The sequence below is a fragment of the Lissotriton vulgaris genome, chromosome 4_2 (assembly GCF_964263255.1).
Source record: "Lissotriton vulgaris chromosome 4_2, aLisVul1.2, whole genome shotgun sequence".
In the NCBI taxonomy this organism is placed as follows: Eukaryota; Metazoa; Chordata; class Amphibia; order Caudata; family Salamandridae; genus Lissotriton; species Lissotriton vulgaris.
In genome coordinates, this window is record NC_141692.1 from 5,457,592 (window position 1) to 5,476,481 (window position 18,890).

Below are 18,890 nucleotides of genomic sequence, written 5' to 3' on the forward strand. Positions count from 1 at the left end.
GACCAGAATCAAGCAGCCCAGGACCAGTTTCTAGCTATCAGCCATCTTCAGCCAGGATAGCTTGACCCCAGTGGCTAAGTGAGCAAGGGACCCACGTCTGGGCATACCCTTCCCACATAGGGTGATCAGCAAAACAGACAAGATGATGGACAGAATGTTGCACAATGGCAAAACATTAATTCCCAGTCACAGATCTGGGTTTAATCCATCGTTATTTTGCTCACCAAGCCACCCCAGTTCAGAAATTGCCATATGCAAATCAGTCTTGACCCTGTGCCTCAAAGGAACAGTCCAGCCCGAACTGCCAAGTCATTTCTTCCCTGGACCAGAATCAAGCATCCTAGGACCGGTTTCTGGCTATCAGCCGTCTTCAGCCAGGATAGCTTGACCCCAGTGGCTAAGTGAGCAAGGGACCCACGTCTGGGCATACCCTTCCCACATAGGGTGAACAGCAAAACACACAAGATGATGGACGGAATGTTGCACAATGGCAAAACATTCTCCCCAGTCACAGATCTGGGTATAATCCATCGTAATGTTGCTCACCAAGCCACCCCAGTTCAGACATGGCCATATGCAAATCAGTCTTGACCCTGTGCCTCAAGGGAACAGTCCAGCCCGAACTGCCAAGCCATGTCTTTCCTTGACCAGAATCAAGCACCCGAGGAACCGTTTCTGGCTATCAGCCGTCTTCAGCCAGGATAGCTTGACCCAAGTGGCTTAGTGAGCAAGGGACCCACGTCCGGGCATACCCTTCCCACATAGAGTGAACAGCAAAACACTAAAGATAATAGACAGAATGTTGCACAATGGCAAAACATCTATCAACAGAGAGGATAGTCTCAGAATACTTCCTAGTCTTGGGACGCCGCATATATTAGCAAGGCACCCAAGAACACTTTCATCTATCATTGTAAGAGTAAAAAAAAAAACATCTTGGACCTATTGGCAAGTATAAAAGGACCTCTTTGGTGAACTGATAAGAGTAATACATCACCCAATCCCAAGCAGCCAAGGAAGTCTGTTCATTTAATAAATTGTGAGGAAAAGAGAAAAACAACACAGACATACCCTACATCCTTACACTGGTGTATTCCTGTGTACTAATCTGAAAACCCTAAAAAAATGGAAATGTTCTACACTTTCGCTCATAAACTTTACATTACTTATTTAGGACTGCAGACACTTCTAAAATGATTCTTCTTAATAAAAGCACCTACATTGCATGCTTAAGACCATGCTCACATGTTATGGGAGCAACAGGAAAATCTAAAACTGCTAATTTAACAGGAGTTCTTATCTATAAAACAATATTTCCTTCAAAACATTTTTGCTAAGGATCCGATGGGCATCTTCCCTGCGTTCAACTTTTCATGATCCAAACTATGCAACATCAGCTCTAATAAGTAAGGACTGTCAGTTTATTTACACAGACTAGCTAATAAAAACTAGCAATGCCCTTGCAAAACTATGTAGCATTGAATAACATACAATAATGTTGTTATCACCTTAAGAATTGTAGAAAAAAAACTACCCACATCTAGTTCCCCTTAAAGGTCAAAAAAAGGTAATAACAATCTAGACTACTGATCCCTTCATAATTTCATCAAACAGGATGGGCAGTGACATAACATATGCTCCTATTCATTTTATTAATGCTAACAATGTTTAAAACAGTTTTAATGACTAGCCAATTAAATGTATCTTTGCTATTTCACAGACAACTTAGACAGGCAATTTTTTTCTCCAAAAAATAGAGTGCAAAATACATTTTACCTAGCCTTAATTTGTAGAGGAGCTAGCCTCCTTCCCCCATTTTGACAGTAGGAAACCTGAAACAGGTTTGATTTCTGTCAACACTATCAAATCCTATTTGTAGCAACTAGGCATAAACAAAGTCATAGGAGGTAAATAGCACTTTTGAGAGGGCTAAAAAAAACATGAATACTCAAACCCCAATCCTTTTAGCAAATGTACAAGTATAACATGAGGGCACATGAAGTCAAACTAAATTACATTGCCTCAGCCCTAGTAGGTGCCAAACTAAAAGCATTAGTGCTGTATATATGGCCAAGCTCACATATTCAATTGTATTGTGGTATATTCATATGAGTGCATACAAACTTGCTTTTTCCAACAAAAAATAAACACAACTCCTCCTTCTTTCCCTGCACTGCCATCTTGTCTTACAAAAAGTTTCAGATGTCAAAATGTCAAAGCAGACCTTGCTCTGGTAGCCATGCTAGGCTTCTAAATATAGAACTGATATTTAACTCTTCCCAGCTGTCCCATTCTGTGTGCAATGGTATCCATGTGGCTTGCCCAATTCAAAGTCACCCCTATTTGTCAGTTTAATAGCTTCTGCTGGTTTTATACATTTTCCAATTTTAAAATATTTAAAATATTTTTTTCATAATTAATATATGTAATTTTTTTTATAAAACCCATCATTTTTGATAATTCCACTTATGAAAACTAAGCTGCATCCTTTGCCTATCATATTTAGACACATTCATTCATAAGCCTAAGCACAGAAGCCTAACTTGTAACATGAAACATTTTGCGCCACTGTTTTTTAAAAGTACTGTCATTATTTAACATCAGAACCAAGAATGTGCTTATGGAAAAAGTCTTTAAGAAAGGAAATCCTTACTTTAAAAGTTTTCCTGTTATCCAAAATAATGAACCTGACTTTTTGTAACTTTTTAAAACCGTAGTTTGAAATGCAGAGTTTTAATCCGTGTTTAACGGACAAAATCCTACTGAGTCAACATTCCTGTCTCTCCGTGGCCTACAATCAAAACAACAGCTGTTCCTCAGCGGCAGTAAAAACACAGCTGTTGGAAAGCCTTTTTTAGTGTTGAAATGTAAGCATGGTGACAGCTTATTTAAAACTGAGGCATTTCAATGCATGTTCTATACTATGTGTTTTCGTTCAGCAAAAATGTACTCAGATGATATGTTTGCCTGTTTATATCTAACACAATGTATCTAAGGAAAATTTAACATTTTATAATTGTTTATTTGTTGCAAAACGCACAATTTCGTTTTTGAGGCCTATTTTATTCCTATTCAATGTGAATTCTAATGTTATCTTTTAAGTATTGCCAGTTTGTACATGTGCATAGTTGTTTGCTCTATACATTTAATAGTAACATGCATTTATTTATCATATCATATGGTTCATTTCCGGATTTTAATTTTTTAAATATTAATTAAATGACATTTTGCATACAGACTGATGACAGCAAGAAAAACACAAATAAACACATTGAGCTCATTCCAGACATATACAGAAGGGGTCATACACTCAGGACACATAATACAGCGCGCTTAAGGCTAGCAATCCTTACACAAAGAGAATAATCGCTATTTACTCACAAAAGTATCACTAATGGGAAAACCACAAACCACAGACATTTAAACACATTAACCCACAGATCAACACTTAGGACAGCAACAAAGGACAGCCCACAGACTGTACTTAAACCAAACCATTTATAAATACTAGTTGTAAGTCATATTTGCAAGAGGGGCTTCTCAATAATATTCCAAAAGACTGCAAAAAAAACAGCCCAACAGACTGTTTCATTTTCAAGTAGCCAAAATATACTCAATTCACTAGCTTTGGCTGGCAGAACACCAAAAAAATCGCTCTGCATATCTCCATTTATGTTGTTGTTGTTGTTGTAATACTTTATTCGATACATGTATCATAAAAGTACAAACATAAAAAATACATAAAAAATGTATCGAGTATTAAAGTTCCTCCTAAAAACATGACATCATTTTAAAGAATTTAAGAGCTGAGGGCGAAATATCATAATTAAAATTCATACCTGGGGGGGATCTGTGCAGGAATGGGACAACAGCTTTGACCAAATAATCCAGGCGCTAGCCAAAAACTTAGCGACCCCACAGACAATGAACATAGAGGTAGTGTTGGTTAAAATAATGCGGAGAGCTGATCTATGGTCCCTAACTCCTAGCTCTCTACAAACTGGCTTCAACCATTTAACTCTAGCCTGCTTGTATGCTTTACATGCAAACAAAAAGTGGCCAAGAGATTCTTCCGAACATGGGCAACCTGGGCATTTTAGATCATGTTCCCTCCTATCCTTCCACCCTTCCATACATTTTTTGAGGGGAAGGATACCATATCTTAATTTCAGGAACAAGGTTCTATCTCGAGGGGTCTGGATGAAATCCAGAAATGGCTCTAACTTTCCAAGGAGCTTGTGTTCAAAAAATGTGTTCGTTAAGGGGCCTCAGTTTGGGTTATGCAAAACCTTGGCCTCTACCCACTCCCAATATAATTTTTTTACAGTTTGTTTGGGTGGGGGGGATTGGGAGGCCCAGGAGCCACTCAGACCTATAGATACCACAAGCTTCTTTAGATTGTTTAGCCACTTTATTTTATTTGAAACATTCAAACTAATTAGCTTGTCCAACACTAAAGCATATTTTGCTAATTCAGGGGTCCTTCTAAGGCGCACCCAGAATAGCAATGGTCGGAGTTGAACTATTTCAGAGATCGATCTTTTGCCCATGTCAAGAAATAATGGTTTCAGAGGGGTCAAGAGAGGAAGCAAGACTATGTCTCTCATAAACTTATTCTCTGCCACTACCAACGCCTTGGTATTCTCAGCGCCCCATAATTCGGATCCGTAAACTGCAGCAGCTAATGCTTTCCCCTCATAGACTGCCAGGGCAGGGGCTATTGATCTGCTAATTGAGAGTCGCTGATTCTTTAGTATTACTCCAGGGACCCTTTTGAGATTTAAAACCATTTTCCACAAATGGGATTCCCAGCTCATGTTGTTACTGAGCCTAACCCCAAGATAATCGAATTCGTCCACTACCTCTAGGGGGGACCCATTCAAAGAGAGATAAGCCTTCCTATGATTTCTTTTGGCAGACAAGACCATCAGCTTCGTTTTCGCAGTGTTCACCGTTAACCCACGGTCTTTACAAAAGACATTAAAACGATCAAGCAGTTTTTGCAGGCCCTAGGGGGTTTTGGACATCAGGAGGGTGTCGTCTGCAAAGAGGAGTGTGGGGGTTTTCTCCCCGGCAAGGACTGGGGCATCCGCTGGGACCTCCCTCAAATGGTCCACCACCCCATTTATAAAGAGGGAGAACAGGGTCGGAGCCATCACACATCCCTGCCGCACCCCTCTATTGACTGGCACCCTCCTAGTCAATTGGCCCTGATTCCCCCACCGAATCCTTGCATAATTTTCTTCGTGGAGTTTAATGATAAACTGCAACAGATAACTAGGGAAACCCATATCCATAAGGACCTCCCAGAGTTTAACACGTGGGATGATATCGAAAGCTGTTTTCAAGTCTATGAAAGCCAGGTATAAACTACCCTTGGTAATAGACACTGACTTCCAATAGACTGCACAGAACCGAAAAACCTGGTCCATGGCGCCTACATTGCACCTAAACCCCGCCTGGAAGTGGGTCAAGATGTCCTCTTCCATTAACCATATCTCTGTCCGGTTTATGATGACCCAGCCAACTAATTTTTGGATGGTATCGATTAGACTTATTGGTCTGTAGTTGGCAGGGTCCTCTCTGTCGCCTTTCTTAAATATGGTAATAACCTCTGCGCCCTTCCAGGATTCAGGTACAGGGTGGCTGGACTGAATTAGATTCATTAAACTGGCTATAAGGTCAGCCCATAATTTGGGGTCATACAATAGTAGGTCCCCCGGCAGGCCATCTGGGCCAGCCGCCTTTCCTGGAAGTATTTTTAGGATGGCGTCCTGGACTTCTCGAGGGGAAAAAGACTCTTCCTTAGTACCTAGCTCTAAGCAGGGCTCATTCTCAATTGCCATAACTGGGGTTTTTAGCTGGCCTTCAACACTGACCTCACAATACAAATTAAAAAAATGGTAATACCATTGGTGCTCAGTTATGTTATTTAAAATCTGCTCTGCCCCCTTCTATCAAGAGCATTGATCAATTTCCAAAAAAGAATGGAATTTTTCCCACAGGCTGCAGCCTTAAGCTCCTGCCAGTGCTCCTCCTCCCAATCCTTCTTAGCTGATGTTATGCTTCTATGGTAGTCTTTTCTGGCTATTCTCACTGCTATGGGGTCCTTACTTTTTATGGCCAACGTAATAACTTTCTTCTTATTCCTGCAGTTTGCCGTGTACCAGGGGTTACCCTTATTAGGTTTTCGATGTGTCGAGGACGTCCCCTGTGGCCTCTTGGAAAAAAACTCTCCTATTTTGTCAGTTAGGTTCTTATACACAGCTGGTAAATTTGATCCAGAAGGATGAGGGGCTGCTAGAGCAACAGATACCAAGCCGCGAGTTTCAGCCAAAACTAGCTCTTTAATACTGTTAAGTTTCCCCTCTTCGCACCTAACTACATTCCACTTTAGCTTACGATTACAGTTTGAGGGGAAAACCTCTTTAGTGATCAACTCTGGCTTTCCACTTTTGCTGATCCCATTTACCCAATGGATTTCCATACATAATGGGTTATGGTCACTATCTGTTGATTGTCTAACCTTCATATCAACTAGATTAACCCATGACTGAATGTCCAGGAGGATATAGTCAATCCGGGATGGGCAGCCTAGTCTATTATAGGTCATTGCCCCATCACGATCGGAGATGGTTCGCCCATTCAAGGCCCGTAAGTTATGTTCTAATACCAGAGCATTTAACTGGATTGCTCTGGCAGTCCATTTCTTAATAGGGGTAAGGGCTAGGGATGGTATAATCTGTCTCCAATCCTCGGAATTAAAACGCAATATCTCTTCATCGTCCAGGGGTTCAAAAGTACAGTTAAAACCCCCCCCACTAGTATTTTAGATCTTGGAGGGAGGACTGATAACTTCCTATCTAGCAACTCTTGTGTGGGAGAGATTAGGCCACCCTGTAAGCCTCTTGCATATACACAAAAGAGTTCTAGTATAGTACTTCCGGATGGGCTCTTTATGGAAATGTGCAGAATGTCATTAGAGTCAGTATTATTTGAAGTGACAACGCAGTTCAAATTTATTTTTACCCAAATGTGCAGGCCACCAGAAGGACGACCTTTCCCAGTCGTGACTGCGGGAATAAAGTAGGTTGAGTACCCATTTTTATATTGTGGCAGGAGGCACCAAGTTTCTTGGAACATGCATATGGAAAGTGTTTATAAAATCATTCCAATCGGGATTAGCAAGGTTTTTTTAAAGACCTGCTATGCTCCAAGACAGGATATTAATGGAGGTGGGGGCTGCAGATAGTTCCTTCAATGTGTTTGGGGTACTGGGTTCCTTTTTTCCTCTACCAGGACTAATGCTTTCCATACCGGTTAGGCCAACCCTACTAATGTTATTGCATACCCCAGGGGGAACAGGCACCACTCTCTTACCAAATTGTCCAGGAGACTGTATTGGGAGTCAGTCCACCCCTTCCAATCCACTGTAACGATTATAACAGGGGAATAGAGGATAGTTAAGCTGTGGGCCTAACAAATCCCCATTAAACTGTTGGCCACCCAAGATGGGTCTCCCTGCTCTTCTTCGTACTAGGTTCCAACCGTCCTCATCATTCCCACCCCAATTAGTGGAGATCTGATGGTTTAGATGCTGCAGCCTATTCCTCCCTCTCCCACTGGTGGAAGACCTCAACCAACTCCACCTACTGTCATGATGTTCCGTAGACATATAAAAGTATGACAGGGGTTTAACAATAATCGTAGTGTTGTTGTCACATGGGGGACCAGAACAAATGTTCTCCACCAATCGCGGGTCCTCAAATGTAACAACAACACAATCTCCCTTTAGACTTTTCTTTTTCTCACCTACCCAAGGGGCTCTCTCCACCATGAGCATTTTATTGTTTATTCCGGGGGGCGGAGGAAAGTGTCTGTCTAGGTTCAGAAGTGGCAGGGGCAAGTTCAGGGACGCCTGTCAAAACTATCACATATGGACTGGCGTCTGGTGGTAAACTGATGTTCCGGCGTGGATTTGGCTTCTCGGGATGGGGTAAGGAGGATTTAGGGGCTGGAGTAATAGAGTCAGTTGCACTCTGAGGATTAATGGGTGCAATAGTAGTTGACTGATTAGTACAAACTTTATTACCCCTAGGGATAGGTATTTTGGTAGGGCGGGTCTTGGGAGTGGGATTGTCCCCTACAGAATGCTTCTTAGAGTTAGACGGAAGACTACGAGCAGGAGGTGGTACAGTGGAGGCCCTATGGACATGATTAGTTTCCTTGGGTTGATGTACCAGAAGAAGGGCCTGAAGCTGGTGTTCAATGCCCTGCAGTCTAGTTTCCATGGGCAGAAGTAGGGACTTGATAAGATCAGATAAAGAGTTAAAAAATGAAGTATTCCTATCCTCTAAATCCACTGAGGATTCATCACAACTACTATCATCAGGGATGCTAACCAAACTACTGTTAGAGATTGTATCGTCTGGAATACCCATTGGTAAGGGGTGGGATACACGTTGAGCCTTATCACTCCCTGCGTTGTCACCCAATTGATCCCTCCCCTCTTCAATGGTGCCACTTGCACCTGCCATACCATCGTTATGTCCCAACATCTCTTGAGAGACTAGGTTAACAGTAATGACATTGTGGGTTGTTTGATTTGTTTTGGGGATTGCACCTTCCAAAATACCCTTTTGGGGTCGATTGTTCTCATGATGAACTACAACTGTATGTATGTATGTATGTATGTATGTGTGTTCTTATATAGCGCTCGACATACCCTTGGGCATCTCGGCGCTTTCATTGGGAACCCGACCCTGCTTTTCCCTGTGAGATAACCCGTACTGGGCATCCCCAAGGTGAAAGCCAGGCATCCCGCCACGGGGGGCGTAGTGGAGATTAAGCAAGCTATTGCCCAGAGTTGCATAGTGTGAACCTGTGATTCGAGTAGGCACCGAAGTGAGAATTATCGAGTCCATGGACACTTGGGCTCAGACCCTGCTGTGTCGGGAATTGAACCCTGGTCCCGGGTCTGACCTCTGCTTCAGGGTATGCCTCCTCTAACCAGTGAGCCACACTTCTCCACCAACTGTTATCGATAATAAATTGTTAACCAGAAGGGGAGTCGAAGGTGGGGCAGTCGCGGGTGGAGGGTCAAGGAGAGATAATTGGGTGCTAGTTGGGGTGTGGGGCCTAGCATCTGTCTGCATAGGATGGGGGTCAGAGCTACTTAGAGCTTTGATCGGGGAGCGCGCTGAGGCTATATTGCCTAATGAGGACCTTTTGGCTTGAGCAAGGTCCAATGAGACCCTCCTTTCCAATAGTATTATTCCCATATCAATTAAAGAATTAGTGCGAAGAATAAAATTATCCAAAGTGCCTGTTAATTTTTTAGTTTTTGCACTTGCCGCAGCCTGGCTGCGTGTTTCACGGGTAGACATGGTTTTTAATAAATATGGCAGATGGCGATAAAATATGGGATTGAATGAATACCAAATAGAGTTACAATTAACAGTGCCTAACCTTAATAGATTTCACAGAAATAATCCAGAGTTAATGTGCAAAGAGGCGGTGGTTGGAAAAATAGTACCGGTACAAGGGTCAATGGCAATAAACTTGCAGAACAGCGGAATGAGATAAGCAAAGAAGAAGGAACAGGGGTCCGGGCCCAGTCCAGGCTCTACAGGCCTCGGAGGGCCGCAGAGGGCCCGCCCTTTGTCCGGGCTTCGTCCCGGGCTACGTCCCGCACACGCGTCCCGCTAACGCGCAATAGTTCCACCTAAAATACAGGCAACAGGCTGAAGGGGAGGAGACACAGGAAGAGGCGGCAGGTGTGCGAGATGTGGGAAACGCACTGCCTGGTGGGCCTCACAGTCCCGGTCTCCTACTAGTCAGCAAAGTTCCAGCTCACGGCCACAGTTCCGGCAATGACAGGTCTCCTCCAACACAGGAAAATTCAACAGGGCAGCACAATCCAAAACCGACTGCGAGCGGCCCCCGCTCGCCGCGAGTTGTGTTTTAAGGGCAAGGTGATCAGGTGAACAGAGGGGAGGAGACACAGGAAGAGGCGGCAGGTGTGCGAGATGTGGGAAACGCACTGCCTGGTGGGCCTCGCAGTCCCGGTCTCCTACTAGTCAGCAAAGTTCCAGCTCACGGCCACAGTTCCGGCAATGACAGGTCTCCTCCAACACGGGAAAGTTCAACAGGGCAGCACAATCCAAAACCGACTACGAGCGGCACCTCCATTTATAAAAGTGAGCAGAAAAAGATCCTTGTTTGTATTATGTTATGGATACAGAATCACCAAGGAAGAAATATGTTTTTATACCTAAACCTATTTAGGTATTCCCTCTAGGTGAGCAGGCTAATTCACTTCACATCTCACTATGGTACCTCCAAAAAGCAACACATTCTCCGATGTGTGCTTGAAACAGGCATGCCAAAAATATTGCAACATATGCAAATATTATAATCAAAGTAGCACTGAAGGTACGCTTGTAGTGTGTGCCGTTCAAATCAATTCAAAACAGAGAAAAGTCTCCTCATTACCTGCCTACATCAATTGCAATTTTTATATTACATACATACAAATACAAATATTGGCCTATCATACAAATCAAAAGCCACAGTAAGTGTTACTAAACTACCTTACCAATCCAAGGCATCAAAAACCAACAGCAAGTGTTGCATCAAAACAACCCTTGCCAATCACTTGGTGTCCAAATTCTAACTGCCAAGTTCTGAATGACCTAAAGGTCGTTTTTTAGAATACTCACGCCAAAAAGGTTCTCAGTCAGGAGTGGTAAACATCATGTGGAGAATCAAAATCAGGAAGATCAGAAATATACTGGGCTGCAGAGACAGAGAATCCCCAGAATCTCCGTGCACAGAGTACTTCCTTAGTAGAATCCTGTCCTGTCCTCCTCAGTAGATTCCTGTTTCCCGTCAAGATCACTCCCTTGGATAGCCACTTTTCTGATGAGGTCCACATTGGAACGCCATTTGAAGAACATAGAAACCTTCTCAGGGGTCTCACTGATACCTGGTCCTGTTAAACCAACAAAGAAGAAATTGGCACAGAAGCTGAAATATAAAAAGAATGCATTTATTCACCTCAGATGAGGGAGACTACGCCACACAGAAGCCTTAGCAACTGAATGAGGCAGTATAAGGAGTACAGACAATTGGGGCCTTATATATGCTTAGGGTTACAGAGTCAGCATAAGACCAAGGGGCAGTCCTGGCTCATGTAAGCATGCAAATTGCCTAATATTTGCATACAAAAATTGCTTGCTGAACAAAGTGGGAGGAGAGCTATTTCTCCATACAGCAGCAAAAAAGCCTGACAGTTATACTAGAGAAGCAAGTACATTCTGCTAGTTAGGCCATTCTGAGCATATGCAAGGCTCTGAAGAGGGAAACAGCACATGGCGAGCAGCCAGGGGGGACAGCAGCAGGTATAGTGGGGCCAGGAAGGGCAGCAGCTATAGTGGGGCCAGGGAGGGCAGCAGCTATGGTGGGGCCAGGAGGGGGCAGCAGCAGCTATGGTGGGGCCAGGGAGGGCAGCAGCTATGGTGGGGCCAGGGGGGCAGCAGCTATGGTGGGGCCAGCGGGGGAAGCAGCTGTGGTAGAGCCAGGGAGGGCAGCAGCAGCAATGGTGGCGCCAGGGTGGGCAGCAGCTATGGTGGTGCCAGGGAGGGACAGAAGCTTGTGGTGGGGCCAGGGAGGGCAGCAGCTATGGCTGGGCGAGGGAGGGCAGCAGTATTGGTGGGGCCAGGGAAGGTAGCAGCTATGGTGGGGTCAGGGGAGGCAGCAGCTATGTTGGGAAAAGGGAGGGCAGCAGCAATGTTGGGACCAAGGGGGGCCGCAGCTGTGGTGGGGCCAGGGAGGGCAGCAGCTATGTTGGGGCCGGGGGGGCAGCAGCTATGGTGGAGCCAGGGAGGGCCGCAGCTATGGAAGGGCCAGGGGGGCAGAAGCTATGGTAGAAGGCAGGGGGCAGCAGCTATGGTGGGGCCAGGGGGGGAAGCTATGGTAGGAGGCAGGGGGCAGCAGCTATGGTGGGGCCAGGGGAGGCAGCAGCTATGGTGGGGCCAAGGAGGGCAGCAGCTATGTTGGGGCCATGGGGGCAGAAGCTATGGTAGGAGGCAGGGAGGGCAGCAGCTATGGTTGGGCCAGGGGGGGCAGCAGGTATGGCGGGGCCAGGGAGGGCAGCAGCTATGGCGAGGCCAAGGTGGGCCGCAGCTATGGTAGGAGGCAGGTGGGCAGCAGCTATGGTGTGTGCCAGGGGGGGGCAGCAACTATGGTGGGGCCAGGGGGGGGGGGCAGAAGCTTTGGTGGCCAGGGAGGGACAGCAGCAACTATGGTGGGGCCAAGGGGGCAGCAGCTATGGTGGGGCCAGGGGGGGCAGCAGCAACTATGAAGGGGCCAGGGAGGGACAGCAGCAGCTATGGTGGGGCCTGGGAGGGCAGCATCTATGGTGTGGCCAGGGACAGCAGCAGCTATGGTGGGCCAGGGACAGCAGCAGCTATGGTGGAGCCAGGGAGGGACGGCAGCGGCTTTGGTGGGCCAGGGAGGGACAGCAGCAGCTATGGTAGGGCCAGGGAGGGACAGCAGCAGCTATAGTGGGACCAGGGAGGGACAGCAGCAGCTATGATGGGGCCAGGGGGCAGCAGCTATGGTGTAGCCAGGGAGGGCAGCAGCTATGGTGGGAGGCAGGGGGTAGCAGCAATGGTGGAGCCAGGGAGGGCAGCAGCTTTGGTGAGCCAGGGAGGGACAGCAGCAACTATGGTGGGCCAGGGAGGGACAACAGCTATGGTGGGGCCAGGGAAGGACAGCAGCAGCTATGGTGGGGCCAGGGATGGCAGCAGCAGCTATGGTGGGGCCAGGGAGGCAGCAGCTATGGTGGGGCCAGGGTAGCAGCAGCTATGGTGGGGCCAGGGAGTGCAGCAGCTATGGTGGGGCCAGGGAGGGACAGCAGCAGCTATGGTGGGGCCAGGTGTGCAGCAGCTATGGTGGGGCAAGGTGGGGCAGCAGCTATGGTGGAGCCAGGGGGGGCAGCAGCTATGGTGGGGCCAAAGGGGGCAGCAGCTATGGTGGGGCCAGGGAGGGCAGCAGCCACGGTGGGGCCATGGGAGGCAGCATCAGCTATGGTGGGGCCATGGGAGGCAGCAGCTATGTTGGGGCAAGGGGGGCAGCAACTATGGTGGGGCCAGGGAGGGCAGCAGCTATGGTGTGGTCAGGGAGGGGCAGCAGCTATGGTGGGGCCTGGGGGGGCAGCAGCTATGATAGGCCATGGAGGGCAGCAGCATCTATGGTGGGGTCAGGGGGGCAGCAGGTATGGTAGGGCCAGGGAGGGCAGCAGCTAAGGTGGGGCCAGGGAGGGCAGCAGCTATGGTGGGGCCAGGGAGGGCAGCAGCTATGATGGGTCCAGGGGCTGCAGCAGCTGTGGTGGAGTCAGGGAGGGCACCAGCTATGGTGGGGCCGGGGCGCAGAAGCTATGGTGGAGCCAGTTAGGGCAGCAGCTATGGAAGGGCCAGGGGGGCAACAGCTATGGTAGGAGGCAGGGGGCAGCAGCTATGGTGGAACCAGGGGGTGCAGCAGCTGTGGTGGAGCCAGGGAGGGCAGCTGCAAATATGGTGGGGCCAGGAGGGGCAGTGTTAGACGGACCAGGAGGGTCGGCCGAGGACAAGGGGAGAGGTCTCCGGGGAGAGCCGTCTCCAGCGATCGTACAGACGAGTAACTTCCCCCCCACAGAGGTACACCACACAGAAATAAGGTTTAACGTTCTTTATAAGCAATTCGTTAAGTACGGTGGAATGGTACAAGGAGGTCTGGACTCAGGGGTCCCCTCGATTCTAGTCTCTTGGTTTGGGGAGAAGGGGTAGCGGGACAGTCTCGTTACCAATCTGGTAGATGCGATGATAAGATGGATAGCTCACAATCCTCGAGCTCGGCGTTCTAGATGATAGGGCAGCGGCGGAGCCAGCAGGTCCCGAGAAGGTGGTAGTTACAAACGGTCCGCGGCCACGCCAGCAGGTCCCGACGAGGATGAAGGCTTCAGAAGGTTGCGGCAGCGCCAGCAGGCAAGACGGTAGTTCGCAAGGCAGGGCTACGGCAGCGCCAGTAGTCCATCAAGGATGAGTTCTTCACTGCGTCTCTCGACTCCAGGATACAACTGCCTTCCTGCTCTGGAGCTGCCCCAGTTATAGGTCTGGCGCCCTTTGATGTCCGGACCCTCGCACTTGGAGGTCGGGAGGTCCGGGATGAGGGAGTCCAGACACCCAGCAGGGGGGTGGAGCCAGCTCCTGGGGGAGCTGGGGGCGATCGGCACCTGGCGGGGGAGAGCCATCGACACTTCTTTCTCCCATTGACCTGCCAAGTGGTCCGTTCACCTCCTGGGTGGATGGTGGTGCCGGGATGTCGGGGCCTGGCCAGGCCCAGGGTTAGGGTCGATCGGAGGCCACGCGGCCTCGTGGTGCAATGTCCAAGATGGCGCCCAGGCTGGGCGAGGGGGCCGGTAGTGATTCGGGCCCATGATACAGGGATGCCCGGGGGCAGGGGTCCCGTATGAGACGGGGAGCGGGTGGTTACTGTGGGTTACAACTGGAGGGCCGGGCTCGGGCCTTGTCATGCGGGGAGGGAGCAAGCCCTTCACGTGGCCTGTCCAAAATGCGTCCCCCCCAGCTGAAGGCGGGGAGAGTCACCCATCCTCTTGGGGACTCTCCTCGTCGAGGCGGAAAAAGCGTGACAGGCCATCTGCGTTGGCGTGCTCTTGCCCAGGTCGATGTTCCACAGTGAAGTCCATCCCCTGCAGGGAGATGGACCAACGCAATAGTTTTGGGTTTTCCCCCTGCATCTGCATCAGCCACGGCCGGGGCCGATGATCTGTCTGCACCCGGAAGTTGGTACCAAAGAGATAAGGCCGGAGCTTTTTGAGGGCCCACACCACTGCGAATGCCTCCCTCTCGATGGTGCTCTAGCGTTGCTCTCGGGCCAGGAGACGTCTGCTGATGAAAGCCACTGGTTGGTCAAGTCATTCGGGATTCAACTGAGAAAGGACTGCCCCAATGCCATGGTCGGAGGCATCCGTTTGGACGATGAATTCCCGACTGTAGTCGGGGGCCTGGAGCACAGGGGCGGAGCACATGGCGGCCTTCAGCTTCTCGAAGGCCGCTTGACAGTCTGGGGTCCAGTTGACCTTCTTTGGGTGGTTTTTGGATGTGAGTTCCTTGAGGGGCCCCACAATGCTGCCATAGTCCCTCACGAACCGCCGGTAGTAGCCTGTGAGTCCCAAGAAGGCGCGGACCTCGGTCTGGGTGATGGGGGGCTGCCAGGACTGGATGGCAGCGATCTTGAGTTGCAGAGGGGCCACCAGACCGCTTCCCACCTGGTGTCCGAGATAGGTCACGGACCCCTGGCCAATTTGGCATTTGCTGGCCTTGATCGTGAGGCCGGCTCGTTGGAGGGCCTGCAGAACCTCTCGGAGGTGGTTGAGGTGGTCGGACCAGTGGCGGCTGTACACAGCGATATCGTCCAGGTAGGCGGCGCTGAATTCCTCAAGTCCCGCCAGGACCTGGTTCACTAGCCACTGAAAAGTTGCTGGGGCATTCTTCATGCCGAATGGCATGACCTTGAAGTGGTAGTGGCCATCAGGAGTGGAGAAGGCAGATCGTTCTTGGGCCCGGGGTGTGAGACCGATCTGCCAGTAGCCCGCTGTCAGGTCGAAGATGCTGAGGTAGCGGGCAGCTCCCATGCGGTCGATCAGTTCATCTGCTCGGGGGATGGGATGTGCGTCGGTTCGGGTGACAGCGTTCAAGCCCCGGTAGTCGACGCAGAACCGGAGCTCAGGAGTGGTGCCGGGGGCGGCCGCTTTGGGGACCAGTACCACTGGGCTGGCCCAGGGGCTGTCTGAGGGCTCGATGACCCCGAGCGTGAGCATTTTTGACACCTCCTCCTGGATGCAGGCCCGTACCCGATCTGGTACGGGGTAGGCCCGATGTCGGATAGGGGGACTGTCTCCAGTGTACACGTCGTGCAAGCACCAGGGGGTGACCCCTGGGGTGAGGGAGAACAGGGTTGCGAACTGCAGTAGGAGGTCTCGGCAGCCTTGGCGCTGTTCCGGGGTGAGGGCCTCTGAGAGTTGGACCCCGTCCACGGAACCGTCCTTCTCCCGAGTCCGTAGGAGATCAGGGAGGGGTTCGGAATCCTCTTCGACTCCGCTGTCTGTCGCCATCAGGAGGCTGAGCTCCGAACGCACAAAGTGGGGTTTTAATCTATTGGCGTGGAGGACCCGGAGGGGGTTCCGTGCAGATTCCATATCGATGAGATAGGTGACAGGGCTCTTGCGCTCGACCACTTTGAAGGGCCCTGTCCACTTGTCCTGCAAGGCGCATGGTTCGGTGGGGGACATCACCCACACTTGTTGGCCGGGTTCGAATTCGATGGAGGAGGCATTTTGATCGTACCACCTTTTCATGTCTTCCTGACTGGCCTCCAGGTTCGCTTTTGCCATTTCTCTGAATCGCCTGGTCTGATTGCGTAGGGTCAGGAGGTACTTGAAAACATCTGGAGGGTTCTTCAGGGGGGGCATCTCCCAACCTTCTTTGACTAGGCTGAGCGGCCCTCGCACAGGGTGTCTGTATAAGAGTTCGAACGGGCTGAAACCAAGGGACTTCTGGGGGACTTCTCGATAGGCAAAGAGGAGGCACGGCAGTAGCACATCCCACTGGCGACGGAGGGGCTCTTCCATCCCCCCAATCATCCCTTTGAGCGTGCGGTTGAACCACTCGACTAGTCCGTTTCCTTGAGGGTGATAGGGGGTCGTGAATCGGTAGGTGACCCCGCACTGTTGCCAGAGGGACTTCATGTATTTGGAAATAAAGTTTGTGCCTCTGTCGCTGACGACTTCTCGGGGGAAGCCCACCCGGGAGAAGATCCCCATCAAGGCCCGGCCGACCACCGGGGCTGTCACAGTTCGCAGGGGAACAGCCTCGGGGTAGCGGGTGGCGTGGTCCACCAGGACCAGGATGAACCGATGTCCTTGTGCTGTACGGGGGTCCAGGGGCCCCACAATGTCTATCCCCACCCTCTCGAACGGGGTGGTGACAACTGGGAACGGTTGCAGAGGTGCTTTGAGTTTGCGGCCGCTCTTCCCGCTGGCCTGCACGTGGGGCAGGACCGGCAGTGGTTGAGGACGTCGTTTCTCATCTTGGGCCAGAAGAAGTGGGTCACCAGGCGACTGTAGGTTTTGTCTTGACCCAGGTGACCAGCCAGGGGGACATCGTGGGCCAGGTTCAGTAAGAAGTCTCTAAAGCGGAGGGGCACCACTAGCACTCGACTGGCCCCTAACTCCGCGATTCTCTGTTCGCTGTACAACAGGTCGTTGTCCCAATAGACCCAATGGGCCCCGGAGGTATCCCCTGCGCTCTGGGCGAGGGCTTGTTGGCGGAGTCCCTCGAGGGAGGGACAGGTCTTCTGCTCTTGACGAAACTGTTCCTGGGTGGGCCCACCTTCTTGACGCCACTGAGCCAGGTCGGGAAGGTCTTGGGGCTGAGCGAGCTCTTCGGGGGTTTGCTCTTGAGGGTCGGTCCGGTCGGCGTCTTCTGCTGGAGCGACCGGGGGAGGAGGTGCTGGCCATTCTGGTTCTTCAGGTCGGGGGATGGCACGGGCGGCCATGGACCGGGTGGTTACTCACGCCCAGTCCGGGAGGCCCAACATCCCCAGGTGTTCTCTTCTCTCTACGGTGGCCCACGGGGAACTCTCAAGATCATTCCCCAGGAGACAGTCCACGGGGGCATCATCTCGGACCGTTACCTTCAGCATGCCGGAGACTCCTCCCCACTCGAAGGGGACGCAGGCCATCCGGCATAGACTCTCCGAATTGTCGGCTGAACGGACAGGGCAGAGAATGTTCGGCAGGATCTGTTGTGGGGTCACCAGGTGACAGCGGACGGCTGTCACACTGGCCCCTGTGTCACATAGGGCTTCGGCCCGGCGTCCATTAATGTTCACCCACTGACTGTGCTTCCTGGTGTTGGCGGGTAGGGGGGCCCGCGGGACCATGTCTCTTCCCCCTAGGCCTGCTAGAACCATGGCGGCTGGTTCCCACTCTTGGTGTTCTTGCTCGCACTCCTCTTGTTCTTCGGAGATTTGTTGTTCCCCCAGGGCGGCGGCAGCCATCTGGCGGGGTCTCGGAGTCTGGTTCTGTGGACAGCTCGGGTCATTTGCGTAGTGGCCGACTCGCTGGCATCGGTGACACGTGACATTGGCTCTGTACCCCGGGCGCGCCGGGGGGTTGCCCCGGTTGGCCGGGGGTGGGGTGCTGGCAGCGGGAGCGGCCGGGGCGTTGTCTCTTCCTCGCCCCTGGCCCCCTCCTCCTCCTCGGGGACGGTGCTGACCGTGGTTGTTCTGGTTCTGTTCATGTGGCCCATTCCGGCCCACTCGGGTGATTTCCCACCGGTCATCCTCGGCTGCGAGCTGCCGTGGATCAGTCAATTTACTGTCGAGGAGGTGCTGCCTGAGCTCGACGAAGCATTTGTTAGATAGGTGTTCCCACACCATGAGATTGAAGAGTTGCTCGTATGTTGTTACATTGCTTCCCTTGATCCAACCCTCGAAGGCTCGACTGAAATAGTTCACATACTCCACCCAAGTTGTACCCGGGATCCGGGTGCAGTCTCGGAACCTCTCGGTACATTTCGGGTGTGAGCCCATAGCGGGTGAGGAGGGTAGCCTTCATGTGGTCATTGGAGGTCATCAGGTGGTCTGGGAGCTGTAACAGGGCGTTGCGGCCCTCATTGACGAACCTCCCCCATAGCCCGGCTCCCCAGTCACTTCGATCGATCCGGTGGGAGGTCATAGCGATCTCGTAGGCCTTGAACCATTGTTGTATGTCGTCATCTCGGAAATATTCTCGAACGACATCCTTGGGGATGTGTACTCTCTTT